At 39.6% G+C, this 20000-nt stretch overlaps 2 protein-coding genes across 2 annotated transcripts in view; both read left to right on the top strand.

The window, feature by feature from the left end:
• The window catches only part of LOC137974447 (tetratricopeptide repeat protein 28-like), a 144952-nt gene that overhangs the window by 7776 nt on the left and 117176 nt on the right, over nucleotides 1-20000 (top strand). The gene's annotated exons all lie outside the window — the stretch shown is intronic.
• The window catches only part of LOC137974445 (tetratricopeptide repeat protein 28-like), a 29932-nt gene continuing 22168 nt past the window's right edge, over nucleotides 12237-20000 (top strand). Inside the window, exons 1-3 of the mRNA XM_068821439.1 lie at nucleotides 12237-12401; nucleotides 12649-12703; nucleotides 16313-16379. The gene's annotated coding sequence lies outside the window, so the exon portion shown is untranslated. The remainder of the gene's footprint in view (nucleotides 12402-12648; nucleotides 12704-16312; nucleotides 16380-20000) is intronic.

Here is a 20000-nt window from a genome sequence, read left to right as displayed (position 1 = left end):
GCATTACGGGAGAATAATGCCCTACAATTCAGTCACAATTCAGTCACAATTAGCCAATCAGAGCGCGCGTTATATCGGTAGTAATCCTCTTAATCCAAACAGTCGGTGTCACAGTAATGAATAATCTTAGGCATATACAAGACTCATAGTCATAGTCTCTTTGTTTTGTAAATAAACATGAAACCTCAAATGTGGTTTACAAAAGAAAGCTCTGAATGACCAGTGCTTTAATTATACAGAATTTCGATACAATCGTCGCAAATAGCAACTTGATGCGCAGCTACAGAGGAGAGTATTATAGAGTGTTTTTCACACACGTGATCAGTAACCTTGTTTTTTCACAGAAACAAAAGAAAACGTTTGCATGATAATAGAGGTCAATTCCCGGAGGATTAGTTGGATACACCAACATGGCTGCCGTGACGTCACGTGAAAACATTCTATATTGACTCGCTTTTGAAACAAGGACTGTCCCTTCACCCGTCGCAAAGCAACTAGTTTTTACGGAAGCCGATAAGGGACAATCACAAAATATTTGTCAAATCCAAAAAATAATTGCAAATCACAATTTTATTGACGAATCAGTGTTGAAGAGTTTTTCAAATCTGAAATACTTTTACAAATCCTATTATGATTATTGGATCCACAAATAACTTGTTCTCAAATGCGAAAATAGTTTGCAATACAAAAATCTTTTTGAAATACAAAAAAATATTTTCGAAGTCGCAAATAATTTTTGTCACGAGATACTTGCACCAGCAGTCAGCCAGCGCCACACGTCCTCCAGCCACATGATGTTTATTTGAAATTTATCAGTTCATTGAAAAGTAGTATGTTTCTTTGCAGCAATTTTGAATGCCAAATGCTTTGGCTACCTCATTTAAACTGTGGTTTATGGCCAAATAACTCTTGAACTCAGAAAGGGATGTCGCAGTTCCATCACGTTTTAACATAAAGCTCCAGCGGTGTCAGGCCTTTTCCGTTCCAAGTTTGTATAAGCACTCTGTTGCATCAAGCAAATTTTCTCTCATTTCTCGAGATGAGCTTATTTGAACTTCCTCTGCCTGTCCTGCCGACATAACAGGATTCGAAGCGCTGTAATTCTAAACTCGCTGAAAACTTGAAGTTAGAGAGAAAACACAAGAGTTTACAGCAAACGCGACAGCAAGCGCAAACGGATGACACAACTGACAGGCTGCTGGTAACGAGCAAAGTCGGCAAACGGCATGAAGAATGACTACGTGACCATTGGTTTCCCTTCATTAGTCAGATTAATTACGATTTCGGTTTACCCTTGTGAAGAAAGACAAAAGAAAGATGGAAAAACGTCGAATTTGAAATTCCGTTTCTTCCCTGATTTCATTTTGGGTGAAAATTGGGACTACAGTCTACTAGTCAACAGTGGAGCCCGGTGCCTTTAAGTAGCTGCTATGGAGCCCTGGAACCCCGAATTTTTGGCCTTGGAGCCCTGGAGCCCCGCTTTTTTAGGCCCGGAGCCCTGGAGCCCTAGACTCCTTTGGGACCCTGGCGTTTGGCCCCGGTGGGACGTATGATCGACGTTGAAGCTTCCTAGCCTTTCAAAGTGCGGATGCATCTGGGTCCAACTCTCGCAAAATTCGCATGACAATGTCCCGAGGAACAGAAATATTGTAGCTTGTTCTCAGCTTATTCCACATTCCACGATATCCAAAAAGTGATGAGGGGCCCTAAATTTCACGTTTGATTATTTCCCGAACAGAGTGCTCTGAATGAACTTGGTGATTTCTTCTTCGCAACCCATACTGACTAAGCCTTCTCTTCAACGTTCTCACGTTCATAGAAATTCCATGGTATTCTTGCAGAAAGTGAACAATGGTCTCGTAACGAAATCCTCTTTCAAAGTAATGTTGTAAAGTGGACCTCTCGTCTGTCGGATTTTATAACACAATTTCCTGCTCACGTCTCTTTAGTGTTCCGCACCCACGACAAAATGCTTCACCGTCCCCAAATTCTCTTCCACATTTATGGCAGAACATCGTACTTTCTGCTTTAACAGATGCTTTAACATCATGAGGCTGGAGGACGGGTGGCGCTGGCTGACTGCTGCCGCAAGTATCACGAGACAAAAATAATTTGCGACTTCGAAAATATTTTTTTGTATTTCAAAAAGATTTTGTATTGCAAACTATTTTCGCATTTGAGAACAAGTTATTTGTGGATCCAATAATCTTAATAGGATTTGTAAAAGCATTTCAGATTTGAAAAACTCTTCAACACTGATTCGTCAATAAAATTGTGATTTGCAATTATATATTTACATTATATAATTATATAATTATATATTTTGTGATTGTTCCTTATCGGCTTCCGTAAGTTTTCCATCCTTTCCATTGCCTGCGTGGCAGGCGGGATAGTTTATCGCAGGATTGGAGGATACCATCAATAACTACAAATTCATTGATTCTGTCCACTTCGGTAAATATGTTTTGTTTTCAGTGTCTTGACACTCCTGCTGTCTTTTCATAATTGGTTCTTACTTTTAAAACAGAAATAAATGACTGGTTTTCATGTACTAAATTCTAATTCTGTGTTTGCCTTTGATTTTTATCCTTTGTTCCAGTAATTGTCATATTTTCAGTCAAAATTGAACCACGGAAACTTGTTAAACCTAGTTTTCGTTTGTCCCAGACGATAGGGGATTTCGCAGTTTCCCGACCTTCCCAGTGTTTGTCGACTGATGAAAACCATCAATGGTAGACATCCCCTATAATCTGGGATGGTCGGGGACGAATCGGCAAAATAGAAAGCGTTTCTATTTTCCCAACATGTCCCAGATTTTTGCGATCGTCGACGATCATTCCCGTCATATGAAAACACAAATTTGTAATTTCGGGGACGTCGGCGATGGTTTTAGCTCTTTATTGATCTTTTAAATTGCGTGTTTCAATTTTTGGCGCACTTTCCATTTTCCGCCAAAGTCACTATTGGGAGAATCTAGGACAAGCGTCTGGCGATTTCCCGATATGTGGGCAAAGTCTGGGACGATCGGGAAAATGCTAGACTCCTACGCAAACACTCTTAGGGCTTCGTCACGTTCCTCCCCCACGAGGGGACGAAGCCTCCTCCCTCACGAGGGGACGAAGCCCTCAGAGTGTCTGCGTGGGAGGCAACTAAAAAACTGATCATAGATCTTTGCTGATTTTTTTGCTACTCCATGAAGGCTCCATTCTCCGCAAAATGGTGATCACCGTATTCGTACAGGAGAAAATAGCCATTCTTTGACGGATTAAGCCTGGCGCCTGCGTCAATGAAAATCCGCCATTTTATCAATGTGGGAGCTTATGCTCACTTCAATGATGCAAGAAGGGTTGCGTAATGTAAAACCAGGAAATCACCTTAAATACCCACTGTTTACACTGTAATGATGGTTTTTCTAACACTGTGTATTTTGCAATTATCATTCACTTTTAGCTTAACTAAGAAGAACTAAGAATTAAGAAATAAAGAAACTGAAGGTTATTGTACAAGATCCGATCACGGAGTTGAAGTTACCATGCTGGTCCAGTGTCAACTATTTCTTTGCCGAAACCACAAAGAGGAAAATGCATGAAACCAAGCGCATCTCAGAGGACCATCCCAGTTTAATCAATTAAGTATTTTTTCCAAACAATTTGGCAATCAAAAAGGCAATAATGTTATATTTTTTCCCCAAATTAAACACGGCGCGTGGCTTTTGTTAACTTCAATCTAAACGCACTGAAACTGTTTCAAACTCAAACGCCTAACGTCAAACCTGAAACTCTTGTTTGCGATCGCGCGATCTGCGGTTAACTTAGATCTTATAAGAGCTATATTACTTATTGAAGTGAATGGTTATGAACTTACAATTTGAATAATATTATCCCATCTTCTTCGACAATTAAGTCATGGTGGTCACGAGAGAAAAAGTTTCACATCCAGTTTTGGATTGACGAACTACAAGTATGCGAAAGTTTTCCACCTGAAAGTCCAGGGAGCGAGCAGATATTTCATGGAAGCTCTGTTCATAGGGAGGGCATTAAAAAGACGGTGTGTACAACTACACATTGTGTAATTTGTCTGGTCTCTGTTGTGGTCTTCACGAAGGACTGATTACTGCAATTTTGTTACTCTTATCCCCACTAGAGTCAACTTGAATTGCTTAATTTCACTCAAGTATCCAATGGCGGATCCAGTGGAGTGGCCCTGACCCCCTCCCCCCCCCCCTTATTTTTGGACCAAAGCCACCAAAACACCATACGACACCAAAACTGTGAAAGGGCAAAAACAAAATGTTTGAGAGCGGGCCCCCAACTCACCTCCAGGTCTGGCTCCGGTGGTATCTATCTTGACGCCCCGCTTCAAATGAATTGTTTGTCCCATAACCATAACTGCTAGTTAACCACCTGCAATAATATTATTTTCCTTTGGCCTGTCCTCTTTCTGACGCTATCCCTTGACGCAACCCTCCAATAGAAAGCTTAAGCAACGACAACGGCGACAGCAACGTACGAGAACGTCATCTCAAAATACAAATTCGCGTTATTTTAATCGCTTCGTGACTATTTTAACTTTTTTAAAATTTGACAAGGGCGTGGTAGTTCCTCAAAAGTGACATCTGTCTGAATAGCACTTAATTTAGGGAAGAAAATGAAAATTTATCCTCAAGTGCTGACGTCCTTCACCAAACCTTAAACTTGGCTTGTTCACTGTTACGAAAAAATAGGATTGCGTGACAAGCGTTACTTTCTAGACGCTTCGCGAGAGTTCGTAGTTTGTTTATATTTAGGTTTGTACGTAAGCGTTTCTAAATCGGTGTGTTTTGTAATCTTTCTATAATTAGATTCATTACTAATTTAGAAAGTTCTAGAAGTTTCTTGTCAGAGTATATAAGTACACGAGTCCAAGCGGAGTGTTTTTCTAACTAGTTTTTCACAAGCGAAGAGAGTTGGCGTTGGCCGTGTTTAGTCAAGTGTGACAGAAGCTGTGTTTATTCAAGTTGGCGGAGGCCGTGTAAGTTTGTCGAATACGTGTTGTTCAGAGTTTTACTTCGTGGAAACTACGTTCATTTTTGGAATAAATCTTCTTGTTGTTGTTCCGACAACCCTGCGTTCAGTTTAGTTTGCAAGCTACCTTTCCTCAAAACGTTCGAACTCGTAACATTCACGTTGTTAGGGAGTTTAAGAAACCACGACGGCTACGGCGACGAAAACGTCACTTCAAAATATAAGTTTGAGCTATTCTAAGTACTTCATGATTATTCCATCTTGTTTATATTATTCAATATGAGCGAAGTGTCCTATAACTGGATTGTTACGGACGGATTTGAAGTAAAGAGTAAGACTGAAAGATTCACTGTAGTTTGTCCCCGTTGTCTTCAAAACCTTAAATTTGGTCTTTTCACGTAGTAGTTTTGACGAGTACGGGAGAGAAATGTTCAAAAATGCGTGCCGCACGTGCAGCACGATCATTTTGGTTCTTTTAACCAAAAATATTACTGCTTTTTGGCGTTGTCGTAGCCGTAGCCGTCGTCGTTTCTTAAACTCCCTGTTGTTTTGCCGACGACGGCAGAGAAATGGACAAAAGTAATATCACGCACGTGCAGGGCGTGCAAAGCTATTGTTTTTGCCCACTAAGTATGCAAATTTGTGAAGTTCTTGTTGCCGTCGCCGTTGTCGTTGCTTGAGCTCCCTATGGTACAGGCGTGTATGAAGGGCAGGGGTTTCGAAGGGATCTAACTAGCCTCAAAGCTAAGCCAAAGATGAAATTTGTATTTTTGATGGCCTGTAGTTGAAAAGGGGAAAAGTAAACTCTTGATGTTATGCAGGATTCAAAAGTGCCATCCGGGATAGTATAGCCACTGATTCGTGCACTTGGTCCGATTCGGATGATTACAATCCTCTCACATTTTTTACGAGGACAATCAGTGCAAGCGTTCAATGATCATGATGCAAAAGCTCAAAAATTCAGTACATGAAATGTACCATGAGTGAGAGTAGGCTCTCTTCGCTGGCTGTCGTGCATATATTAAAACTGGTACCTCTTGATCTTGATGGCCAATTCATCTGTCGTTCATAGATAGTGGTCTATGTGTTGAGTTTGTTATAGATTTTACTCCATAGACGTTCGAGACATAAGCCTGGCAAAAATGCATGGACCTATATTCGGTGTTTATTGACGTTTAAGTACACGCTTGAAACTTCTAGAAGGCACATTAACGTTCATTTACTTTTCCTTGGCTAGGAGCGATGTCTCTTCGACCAACAAAGTTGTTGACAGGTAGCGTGAACTGCAACTTTCACCTGTATTGTTATCAATTTCAGTCACAAATACTACAACTCTCTTACATCGTGAATGCAGTAACAGCAAGTGAGAAAAGATCTTCCCGCTGTATCATCTCTTTTGCACGAGAATTAGCACCGCGCTCTCTACTTTCCTGAAGCGTATGATGCGTAGGTAATGGGAAATAATTTTTGGAAGGCTCCGATCAAACTTTAAATAAAGCTGTTTTTTTCAGAACATTCTTGTTGCACATCTTGCCTAGACATTCAGCCTGAACCCGAGATAGGCTCCCCATTTAGGTTATTCCGAGAGCTAGTCCAGTCGATTTGCTCTGAAATAGCGCGGTCAAAGGTTGGCTTTGACCGCGCGCCATTCAAAGGCAAATCGACTGGACCATGTCTTGGAATAACCCAAATGGGCGGCCTATGTGCAGGGTACAGCACAAGATTAAATTAAAAAAAAAAAAAAAACCCGTATCGACAGAGTCCCCATTTATAAAGTACACTCACAATAGTTATACGGTTCGCTAAAAAATGAAAGAGGAGATTTTTTAAGCCCACGTCAGACTTTGTCTGATCCTTTGGATCATCAACTTTCTATCTGATAGAAAACAACGCGTTAAGTTAAATCAGACATTCTTGTACTGGCTCCCTGTTAAAGCAGGGGTCCCCAGGGGACCAAATTAGGCCCGATTTTGTTCCTCATAATGGTCAATGATTTGGGGAGGGCCATGTCACCTAATTTTGGAATGTGGAAGTGCGTGGATGATGTCTCTGTCAGAGAACCTTAGTAAGGTTAGCTTATCATCCTCCCAGGCTACACTCGACTACATAAACAGGTGGGCCTCTGGCAACTGGATGCGTCTTAACGCTAAGAAATGCAAGGAGTTGCGATTGTGCTTCTTCAAGGAAAAACCACAGTTAGCCCCCCTTAACAATTGATGATCAACCGTTAGAGGTGGTTAGCACACATAAGGTCCTGGGGCTTATTATTCAGAATGACTTAAAGTGGAATGAGCAAATTGCATCAGTAGAGTTGCTAAGGTATCGAAACACGTGCATATTCTGCGTGTTTTACGTCGGGGCGTTGTCCCAGCAGCTGACCTAGTCTCAATTTACGTGTCTTTGATTCGCTCTATTTTGGAATATAGCTGCGTAGTTTGGCATTATGCTTTTCCTTTCTATTTGTCTGAACAGTTCAAAAGAGTCCAGAAAAGAGCTTTTGGTGTTATCTTTCCCAAACAAACCTATAGCAGGGCACGTGAACTTGCTGACTGCCCAAGGTTGGACGTACGCCGCAATGATCTTTGTATTAGAACTTTAAAGAAAATTGACGGGAAGGGCCCTCTCTCAAAGCACCTGACAATGACGCGGGTGAGCGCGCATGGACGTACGATGAGAAACCCTACCCACAGAACCCTATATAAGTGTAGAACGGAGCGGTTTAAAAGAAGCTTTTTCCCTAGTGCAATCATTTCTTTTAATAATAATAATTACAATTTATTATTTTTATATAATGTGTATATTCAATACGTTTTTCAATAATTTTATTGTAAATACACATTGTAATTCATTTTTAAATGCGTAAATAAACTATTACCTTACCTAACTACTACCTTATTACCATATATTGTTACACAAGCTGCACCACTATGGAATTAGAGGAATAATCAAAAACTGGTTCTCGTAATATTTGTCAGGCAGAACACAATCAACGCCAATTGGTTCTTCTGTTTCTCGTAAAGAAAGAACAGTCTGCGGTTAGGGTTAGGGTTAGTCTGCTAAACAATCTCGAGATCATTGTTAATGAGGAATTGTTTAAATTGTATGAGTGGCTACATTCAAACAACGGCTAAATCTAACTTTGTTATTTTCCATCCTTACCACCGGGAAATAGCCCATGAAGAAGTCAACCTTAAAATATTTGAAAACAATTCTAAACAATTAGTATCTCTCGAACGTCAAACATATGTGGAGAACCTTGGAGTTCTAATTGATGGTTTCTCTCTTCGAAGCACCACATTGATTATATTTCGACTAAAATAAGCAAAGGAATTGGCGTTATTGCTAGGCTTAGGCATCTGGTGCCGTTTACTACACTTTTAAATATTTGCCGCTAGCTAATCGAACCCTATATTTCTTATGGTCTCGTTGCGTGGGGTCAAGCTACAAATACTTACCTTTTTACAAGAGCGGGTTCTTCGCTTAATGCATTTTTCAGACTACAAATCTCACACTGTTCCTCTTTTTGTTAGTTCCCGAATCTTAGCAGTAAAATTGCTTTAATTTAAATTGGTTGCCTCTTTGGTAATCAGCTTGCTCCATCCAATATTTCCAATCTATTTATTCGCTCCGAAAAAAAATAGAAAAAGGGGAAGGAAGCTCGTCGGAAATTTTAAATCAAACCCCTAAAGGAGACCAATTTGGGCGTGGCTCAGGCTTTTTTTGACCCCTAAAGGAGACCATATTAAAACACAGAGAAACAAATACCGTGCCTTTTTAACTGCGACAAAGACATTATCGTCTAATACTTTCACCTACGTGAAACACATACACACTTTTATATTTCTTCGCGCGCAACCCTAAAGGAGACATTTACGGCTACATATTTATTTTTTTTTGCCCAGAACACCCTAAGTGAGACCAAATCCGGAATTTGCACCCCTAAGCGACACGAAGAGCATCCCTCCCCTTTCTATATGGGAGTTCTTCTCCCGAAAAATATACAAAATTTCAAAATCCTTCGAGTTTCGCTTACAACGAATTTGGACACGGCTGGTCAACCGTTCACTTATTCAGTGCTCTCACCGTATCGAGGCTCAAGTGAGGCGTTGACTTGCCGTGTCCAAATTCGTTGTAAGGGGGCCTCGAAGGATTTTAAAATTTTGGATATTTTTGGCATTTTCTCAGCAATGAATACTCGGTGGACCTTGAAACTTTGTCAAATAGAAGTAAATTTATCGGTGTGGCCATCGACGGAGTTTGAGCGTGACTGATGCCGGAGAAGTCTGATTTTATTGGCGAGATGTAAATATCTTTTTCAGATTGTTATCTAGCGTGCGAACGCAGACGTATTTTTGGCGGTTGAAACGACCGCCGGAAATGCGTCTACGTTCGCAGGCTATTTGTTATGGAGATTCCCATACAAATCCTTATAATTTTTTACCCTCCGACTCTGGGTGGCCTGTGACGGCATCAGCAGGCGTTGCACAGTATCACATCGTCGGTTTTATGAAACTTTGTTACACTGTTTTGTTTAACTTCCATTGCCACACAAGTTTAAGGAAAAGTAAAACGCAACTGTAGCAACGATGGGGTCATACTACACCTACTACAGCTACTAAACCTATACAGCCACTACATGTACTGCAGCTAGTACTCGTACTACAACTACTAGACAGACTACACCAACTACAGCTACTACTAGTGCCCAGTTTTGTTTTCTTAAATGTAAGGTGAAAACTTACTTATTTCATGTAGCTTTTAAAGCGCATCCTGTTTGATATTCTAAGTTTATTATCATTATTATAAATATTCTATTTTATTAATAGACATGTAAGTAGTTTTACTAATTTGAATTTCATTGTAGTATTTTCAGTTGTTTCTGTAGCAAGCAGGTGTTTTACGGGGTGAGGTTGCTAGCCTCAGGCCCAACTCTCATCCTTTCTCCCCGGGGCTTGGGACCGGCCATGGCGGCCGGATGACGACTTGTTGGAAGAGGTAAACTCCTTTACCTATCTGGGTGGTGTAGTTGACATCCAGGTGGGCACAGAAGCTGACGTTAGAGCCAGAATTGGCAAAGCAAGAGCAGTTTTTCTGCAGTTAAAGAACGTATGGAGCTCCAAAGATCTGACCCTTCAGACTAAGATCAGGATCTTTAACAGCAATGTCAAACCTGTTCTACTATATGGCTCAGAGACCTGGAGAACAAAAGTGGCAACTACAAAGAAGGTGCAGACCTTTATCAACTCATGTCTACGAAGAATCTTGCGGATACGTTGGCCGATCACCATCAACAACGAAGACCTATGGCAAAGAACCAAGCAGAGGCCTGCAGATGCTGAGATCATGATGAGACGTTGGAGATGGATAGGCCACACTCTCCGAAAGCCTTCTACCAACATCACAAGACAAGAGGAAAAGGGGACGGCCTAGGAACTCGTGGAGACGGGACTTGGAAGCGGATATCAAGAGATTGGGGCTGACCTGGAGTCAGCTAATAAGGAAAGCCCAGGACAGAGATAGCTGGAGAACTCTTGTAGGTGGCCTATGCCCCAGGAGGGGTACTAAGCATAAGTAAGTAAGTAAGTATTTTCAGTTGTAAAGCGCTATTGATCAGTGAATGTAAATCGCGCTCTAGAAGTTATTAAATTATTATGATGATTATTATTATTATTACGATTATTATTATTATTATTATTATTATTATTATTATTATTATTATTACATCAACTACACTGCTACTACACCTACTTCCACCTACTTTGGGGACAAAATCATGGGGTGACCCTATTCGGTAGAATGGTGGAATTCCAGAATACACGGAATATTCTAAAATACGGAATACATGGAATATTCTAAAACACGGAAAATATTGAATATTTTGAAACGCAGAATATACGGAATATTCTAAAACGCGGGATGAGAGGAAAGTATTTTAAGAAAGGATTTAAATAATACATTTTTTTGCCCGTGAGTAGTCTGCACAGGATAACGAACTTCGCATGATAATTTTACATTTCCTCACGACATGTCCTCGCGAGATGTTCTCATACCTTCGTCGAGTTTGGGCGTCATCTTTCGAAAATTCACCGAGAAAGGCGATCCTGAAATCCATAATAATGCTTTCTCAGCATGATTGGTGCAAGAAATCAGATCAAAGGAATTCGAAGCATTTGAGTCTATTCAAATCTACCAATCGGTGCAACACGACCGTTGGTTTGCCAACGCTTGGCAACAGTCGGGTTGTACTGAAGCTCAAATTCAGCGAAGGTGCGAGGACATCCCTAATCGATCGGTTGCTGGTGTTTTTAACGTGAAAATTTCACTGGTTTGGCGTCAGTTCCCGCTTGAACAAGACAGGTCACTGGCCGGCGGCTCGGTATTACCTGACTTGTCAATTTTCTTGACTGTCTAACTGGTGGTCGGGAAAAGATCTCGTAAATGACGACCAAAACAGCTCGGAACGACCAAAAAAAATAAAAATAAAAATAAAATAACACACAAACTTTATCGCCGACCAAATCGCAACCGCTGTAATGTATTTATCCTTCTACAGATCGATAACAACAACAACGACTGAAGGTGGTTCGCCTGTGACCGATCATAACAACATCTGCCAGGGAATTCGTGTATGAACGAAGCAGGTTTTGTAACAAAGACCTTCAAAAAGGCATTGATTTAGCAAATCATCCTGAAAAAGAAACGATAACATGTCGTACATTATGTTTTTAAGGCAATTGAGACACTTATCAACGTCTTTCTCCATTTTTCCTTCTCTGAGTGTAAGAAAGTGCGCCTGTGATGTTTCGACACAGTCCGAGAGGCACAAAAACGGAAGCGGGGAAACATATCGCCCAGAGGTGAATCACTTTGTATGATCTCTTCTTTAACACGTTTTTATACCCTTGGTCGCGAGGAAATGTATTATCATGCGAAGTTTCTTTATCCTACGCACACTACTCACGGGCAAAAAATGAATTATTTATTTCCTTTCTTAAAAGACTTTCCTCTCATCCCGCTTTGTAGAATATTCTGTATATTCCGCGTTTCAAAATATTCAATATTTTCCGTGTTTTAGAATATTCCATGTATTCCATATTTTAGAATTCTGCAATTCCCCCATTCCATTCTATCATTCAGCCATTAAATAGGGTCACCCAAATCATGTGTCCCCACACGACATACCTACCAACCTCGTTCCCAGGGTCTCTCTTATTTTCGGATTATTGTGGGAAGTGCCTCTCAGCTGTTTATCGCAACACAGACGTTTTGGTTTCTCTTTTCTCAGAACTTTGTCCGTCATTTGTGATAGATAAGGCAAGTAAGAACAGATTGGAAGTTGTGGTTGGAAAATTGAAAGAATACGAAAACACGTTTTGCTCTGGAAAACTACATGTACATGTACGTAAGTCCCACCAAGCAGCTAGTAGACTAATTGTACATGCTTCAGTAAGTCTTATGTCTCGCTTTGCGACAGAACTGAAACATCATTGATCCATGTTAAACTCTCTCATAAAGTTACACAATTTGATCGTCGAATTTGAAGTTACTTTGAGTTATGTGTAAGGATAAACCCTCTACATATTAAACATGATCGTTTTATCGTGATACTGGATAATGTAATAACCACATCAAATCGTAATTGCAGACTCATTTCTTTTGCTTGACCTGGCGGCATTCTGCATCCATTTGGAGCGACAGTGGTAAGTTGCTCATTGATAACCATTTCTTAATGAAGAAGAACAACTACGTGTAATTTAAGCGTAATCAACCAGTTTTGATTAAGCTTACTTTTTACTCCCTTCCTGTTATTTTCTCAGAACTTTTGGTGAAAGCTAGCAAGTATGTTGGTACTTGGCTAGTTCTAAAACGGGGAATGGGAAATAGGGAACGGAGAATCTCTAAAATAGAGAGTCTCTAAAAGGGGGAATTACTAAAATGAGGAATCTCTAAAAGGGGGACTTACTAAAATAGGGAATCTCTAAAAGAGGGAATTACTAAAATAACGAATCTCCTAAAAGGGGGAATTACTAAAATATGGACTCTCGAAAAGGGGGAATCTCTAAAATGGGGAATTACTAAAAATTTTTAGGGAATCTCTTAAAGGGGGAATCTCTAAATGGGGAAATCTCTAAAAGGGGGAATCTGTAAAGAGGGAATCCCTAAAAGGGGAAATCTCTAAACAGAGTTCCAGTTAAATTTTTCAATTGGGGGATTATTTATACCATTTGACGGGTCACCCAGACATTTTGTTGTAATATTTAACTGAATATTTAAATTTCATCTGTCGAGTCAGGAAGCCTTCTTTGTCGGGTTATTGACTCTTATCTGGAACACTGCTTCAGTGGGGAATCTCTAAAAGGGGGAATCTCTAAAATGGGGAATCTCTGAAAGGGGGAATCTCTAAAAGTGGGAATTCCTAAAATGGGGAATCTCTAAAAGGAGGAATCTCTAAAAAGGGGAATCTCCGAGACCGCGAAAATTAAGAGAGGTCTGATTGGTTGATTTTAATGACAAGCATCCATTTTAACAGTGCAATTGTTGACTGCCGGTACAATTCACACAGAAATGCCTGCTATTAAAATATCAACGAAGTACTGTTTCTATCGTAAAACTGCGGACGAAACATACATATGAAGGAAACATACAATGTGATAGTTGTAAAGCTGGAACAGAAACTGGAAGACAAGTTAATGGCTTTAAAGTCAGAAAACCTTGCTCATTACATTTTGAAAAAACGTACAACGTGAGAGGAGTAGAGAAGTGAGTCCTTCCATATACACCACCTTTAACAATTCACCATTCGAGCAAAAGAAGAAGCGAAAGAATAATCTTATTTTTGACATTTGGTTGCACTGTGGGATATCAGCCATGAGCGGAATTTGACAACGCACTGTTAACATGAAACAAAGTTTGTTTTGGTGTAAATCCTTTAAAATCTTGGCCTCCTTGATGAACATTGCCGTAAAATCCTGAGCTGTACTTAACAGCTTTTTTACAATAACATTTTCTGCGGGCTTTCCTTCAGCTTGAAAACACCAAAAACACGGCTCCAAAGGTCCCTTGACCTATCACTTCTTGGCTGACTAGGTCTTCCCACTGAAACTTCGGCAAACTAGCAAATCCAAAAGCCAAGGGAAACTGAAAGTCAGCCATGTTTACTTAATGTCAACTCGGCAGAGAAAAGACAAAACATTGCCTGTCGCGAAAAAATATTTTTTTATGGTTTTCCCACCATGTCCAACATCTTTGGGAGAATTTAGTATTTCTTTAATTGGTCTTTCATGCTTTTCATCATGCACTGCTCAGATTTCCCCTTTATGTGTTTGTGTGCAAGTGAATGATGAGGTATCCATCAACTTGAGTACCATGGAATTAAAATTAAGGAAATGACTCGAAAAGCCAACAATATAACACAAGGATGCTTTGGATTCTACATATTCTCATTACTATTGAATTTAGTTGTACACTACTGTTGTGTGAATGGCTTTTTTTGTATGCATGCGTCCAAGAAATGTAAACACCATCATGTTTTCCCACCAATTCTATTTGCAGACAGGCAATAATTAATTTATTTGTTGCCCTACCTCATAAGATGCCTGTGGATGGTGGATGTAAAAATTGACTATGTTTAACACAGCAAAAAGGGGAGCGGTGTTCATTGCAAAGAATTATACATTGCTAATTTGCAAGGCTGATCTGTTAGCTCACGAAGGCCGACTAATATGAATCCCTTGAAACGGACATGTAAAGGGACGCTACATCCTTCAGTGACCTAAGAAATATGTTGTTTTTTTACACTGACTTTCTTTCAAGTTGAAGCAAAATTGCCTCTGATGTTGTCCTCTGCGGAGCCTCCTCTTTCATTATATATACCGCTAGAGGTAGAGAAAGAACGCCAAGTGAGCCGATCGTAAGGTCTAAGGCTTGACGTTTACAACCTTCACTGATGCATCTATGGTTATATATATTAAATAAATTTACTGTATGAGAGACTTGCAATCGCAGTAAGAAGTTGCCAGCTGCTAATGTTTTGATGCAGCGCTATTTGAAAGCCACTTCCTGCCCAGTGATTGATGACTGTCACACTTTCTTAGGAGTTAAAAAGATGTTAGGGATTTCCCTTTTTAGAGATTGTCCCTTTTAGAGATTCCCCATTTTAGCAATTCCTCCTTTTAGAGATTCCCTATATTAGTAATTCCCCCTTTTAGAGACTCCCCATTTTAGAAATTCCCCCTTTTAGAGAGTCCCTACATGTATTTTAGAGATTCCCCATTTTAGTAATTCTCCCTTTAAGAGCAAGGCTGCTGCCTAAGAAAATTTTAAAGGAGCCCTCAGAGCTAAACGCTGAGAACTTAGGAGCCCAACATGTGAAGTGAAAGGTGTTGCTGTGAAAAATTAAGGAGCCCAGAGCTATTCTTTGGGAGCCCCAGGCTACCGGGCTCCTGTTAGGCAACAGCCTTGAAGAGATTCCCTATTTTAGTAATTCCCTCTTTTAGAGATTCCCTCTTTTAGAGAACCCCCATTTTTGTAATTTCCCCTTAAAGAGATTCCCTGTTTTAGTATTTCCCTCTTTTAGAGATTTCCCATTTTTGTAATTCCCTCTTTTAGAGATTCCCCATTTTAGTAATTCCCCCTTTAAGAGATTCGCCCTTTTTGTAATTCCCCTTTTAGAGATTCCCTATTTTAGAGATTCCCCATTTTAGTAATTCCCCCTTTTAGAGATTCCTCCTTTTAGAGATTCCCTATTTTAAAGATTTTCCTATTTTAGTAATTCCCCCTTTTAGAGATTCCCTATTTTAGTTATTTCCACTTTAAGAGATTCCCCATTTTAGTAATTCCCCCTTTTAGAGATTTCCTATTTTAGAGGTTCCCTGTTTCCTTGTCCCCGGTCCCCGTTCCTATTACCCTGGGCATTCCTCATTTCATGTTTTACAACTAGCCATTGGTATTCCTTTTACCGGGTATGTTTATTTTGTAAAGTCAGTTGTGAGTGACACAGGCGTGCAAACAGTCTTCCTGTATTGCTTACACTTAATTTATTTGCGGGTGGATTCATTATTCATACAAGGAGCATTGCAAGGTGATTTAAGAATGAAGAGAGAGATTTAATGTAAGGTAAAGTCTTGATTGGAATTCTGCTGAGTTGCAACACTTGCCTTGATGGATTACACAAGATAGCAAGTGCATGCGTTAACATGGGTTGTGTCTGTACAGCAGCCACAAAGGTTAATCAAAATTGATTAGTAAATACTGTATCTTCTGAGTTTGGTGCAAGTAGTTTATTTAACTGCATCAAATCACCATTGCAGAGTTCTTGCCATTGACGAAGCTGTCGCTTGACATCACATGAAAAAGCATCTGTTTGGAAAAACAGTGGTAAGTCGCTCATCATTACTTAAATTCTTGTAATTATGGAGATGACTCATGCAATGAAAACAAGCTCTAATTACGTATAACTTGTGTTGTGTTATGTTATCTCTAAGTTATGGTCAAAAAGATCACTGCCATTGTTCATGTAGAAGACACATGCTTCCATGCGCTCGTGATCCACATATAATTCAAATTTCCCTTTTGGATGAATGAAGAATTCAAAGTTCACCTCACTCTCAAGTGCTCAGGGTTAAGCTAATTGAGGCAAATCTAGATTGGCTTATGAATATCATGTGTTGTTACTATATATTCCTTGTTCCTCAAAGGTCACTGCTACATGAATACAAATTATAGTGACCTGGTTTGTATTACAATATGAGCATGTAGCTTCCAACCTCGGATTTGATTTGAGGTACCGAGGTACTGTATGCGTGCCTTTTAAAAAGCTGTTTAATTTTGAGGGCTTGTATTGGAAATGGAACCTTGGTTTTTTTTTATGCTGCTACAGCTGCACGTATTACAGTCGAACCTCGATTATCCGGACTCGTCGGGACCTCAGTAAAAAGTCCGGATAATCGAGAGTCCGAATAATCGAAAATATGGATATTAATGAGGCAACAATGGAAACAAAAGAAATATAGCGCATTTTTAATTACAAAAGTCTTTTCTTCTATGAACTGCCCCTACACTCATGTACATGTACACTGTTTATAAATGAAAACCTATTCTGTTATAAATGAAAACCTATTCGTCATTTGTCCTTGTTCTTGCGTACATCGGAGTTCTGTTGCTTGCTGATGCCAAATTCAAGTACTAAATTTGTTCCCTTATTAATATTCATGAAAAAAACGGGACCAGAGAAGAAGTCCGGATAATCGAAAAGTCTGGATAATCGAGGTCCAGATAATCGAGGTTCGACTGTAAATAAATTTTCTTTAAATGGATGTTGGAAGAGCAGAAGTTAACCAAGAATCCTGGACAAGGTTGTTTAATACATGTACAGTACGTGAACCTGGTCCATATCTTAAAAAATTATGCATGAATTAAGTCTTAAAATTGCTACTGCCACCTGGCCCCCTTCCCCCCTCCCCCCCTCCCACCACATTGTTGAGATGTAGATTGGTTCTTTGCCCATCTTCCTGAACAACATTGTTGTGGGTGGGGTGGGGAAGGATACATTGTTGGCCTTCTTTTTAAGTTGTGGTCCAAAAGTTAAAAAAAACAGGGAAGTCTCAAATCTTTTTGTCCAGGAATTAATTTTTTTTTGTAATGTTTGTTTGGACGGTTTTGCAAGAGTTATAAATCTTCGTAATTTTATGCTCATTAAGGAAACATGCACAATCAGTAGTCACATTGCAATGATTGTAGATATTCAGCCAGTTTGTCGACCTTCAAACGTAATGGAATTTGAAAATGTACATTGGTTCACCTTTTCCTATCTAGTATGTTAAATGTAATAGAAAAGTTTAAAACAATGTTCTCAAGAGTGACAGAAATAGAAGTTATAGGGGTACTCTTGTATGGCATGTAAGTTATTAAAGGAAGAAAATAAGCATATACATGTATTGCATCAAGAAATTTTCCTGTCAATTTTTTTATGACAAAAAGGTTTAAGTTAAAATCTCCCGATAAACAAAAATAGTTAGTTTCTGTTTTAATTTTAGGCAAGAGTGAATGTCACTTTGTACATGTATGAAGGTCTTGACATCAGTGTGTGGCAGTCTAGACTGGACTCAAACAATAGTCATTGTCATTAGCTTTACTTAACGAGCTTTGAATTCTTAACAAACAGCCATGTGAGAGAAGTGTGTAGTTGACATGGGGGTTATAGACAAAAGATAGAAGTGATTGTTGCATGTCTTTTATTTAATCAAACTGCATTGCTTGATCTAATTGAGTGTCTTTAACAAGAAAAGTAATGGAATGTTCAATCACAAAGTTTGAGGTGAAGTCCTCAATGACTAGGTTGTTATTCCAACCCAAAGTCCTTGACTGTATCTGTCTGGTAGACTTCTCTGCCTCTGAGGTCTTTCACATCTTGATAGAGCTGGCATGACCGGTTTTACTGGCATGCTTGCCACTGTTGTCCACCTCGCTATAATACTCCTGTGGATAGTGACTGGTCTAATTCCTATTCTACTACATGGTATTCTACACACTTGCTTGACGTGGTAATGATGCACTCCTGGTCAGACGTTCACTTTTAATGGTGTCTTGGGTATTGCTGGGGTTGGTTCACGTATACATGTAGCTTCCCTTGGTCTTGTGGCCAGTTGGGGTTCTTAATCATGTTTCTGTTAAGTTGAATGCATGTGAACTACAATCAGCGACAAAATTAGTTGACACAATACTATGTTTAAACAGTACTTTTTGAGTGTAGAATAACACTTTAATTTGAATCATGCTCTAATTTATTCATAACACCCCCCTCCCCCATTCAATGATGCCTATTTGTACCCAAATATCCCGGGAATCATGCTACAACATTGTTTGGGAGGGGAAGAGGGCTAATTGGACTACCTAAGAAGACTAAAAGATAGAAGAAATGTGGCATGCGGAGTAGGAATGGTCAATGTGTCAACAATTTTGACACGGATTGTCTGAGTTGGTTGCCACTGCATCGCCATATCATTTCTTTGTTTATTGGTATGGGAGGGCATATATCTTTTGTGTTTAATATGGTGTTTCAAGAAAAAAAAAAAGGTTAATTCTCTGATCTGCTGTGAATGGAAAATGGCCAGCAATAAACTGGATTTTGGCAGGGTTTCGGTATGACGTAATTTGAAGCCATTTCAGTGCTTTCTGTGAGTCAAGTCGAAAATACACATAATTTGGTAGATCAAAAGGTGTCATGACCATCCTTTCGCTTTTTGTGCTAGTGCACTGAAAGTGCACTACACACTATGTCACCAGGTTGTATGAGTGTAAGAGTGTAAGAGTGTAAGTCCGTGGTGACAATAGGCCGGCAGCGCCTGCATAACTCACGAACATAAACAGGTCTAAAAATCGATGAGTAACCAGGGGGCATAATTGAAAAGTTAAAAACGTTCTCTGGTTAAAAGTTTTTGCAAAACACTGAGCTTTCGATTGCCAGTCTGCAATCTTTAAAAATTGAGGTGTAAAAAGCGAAGGTAAAAATATATTATGTACAAAAAGGTGAGAAAATAACCAACGAATATGAATAAATACAAAAAGACCAAAAAAAAAAAAATGCTAGTGATGGATAAGATTACAATAAAATTGAATTGAGTATTGTCTTGGTAGCTGCTTAGAATTATTGTCTGCCCAGCTAGTAATTGCAGTGTGCCAGGATTCCAGCGTTTTTCTTACGTGTAAATTGCCTCTGTCGATGACGCGTGCATTCTCAAAATCAATAGTGTGGCCTTCGAGCCACGCATGGCTGGCAACATTAGAACCACTTTTAAAAACCTTGGTGTTTCGTATGTGTTCCTTTTTTCTTGTGTGTAAGCATCTCCCCATTTCTCTGATGTAATTCCATGTGCAGTCCGCACAGGGGATTTTATAGACAATGTTCGTTTGCCGATCTGATGGAGGTCTTGATTTGGGAGATGCAAATTCCTGTTGTGGGATCTTAACCGGTCTGGTGGTGGCTCGGATGCCGTTATT

This window comes from Montipora foliosa, chromosome 10, assembly GCF_036669935.1.
Source record: "Montipora foliosa isolate CH-2021 chromosome 10, ASM3666993v2, whole genome shotgun sequence".
NCBI lineage: Eukaryota > Metazoa > Cnidaria > Anthozoa > Scleractinia > Acroporidae > Montipora > Montipora foliosa.
Note: the sequence above shows the minus strand (reverse complement) of the source record. Positions and strands in the feature narration are given on the sequence as shown.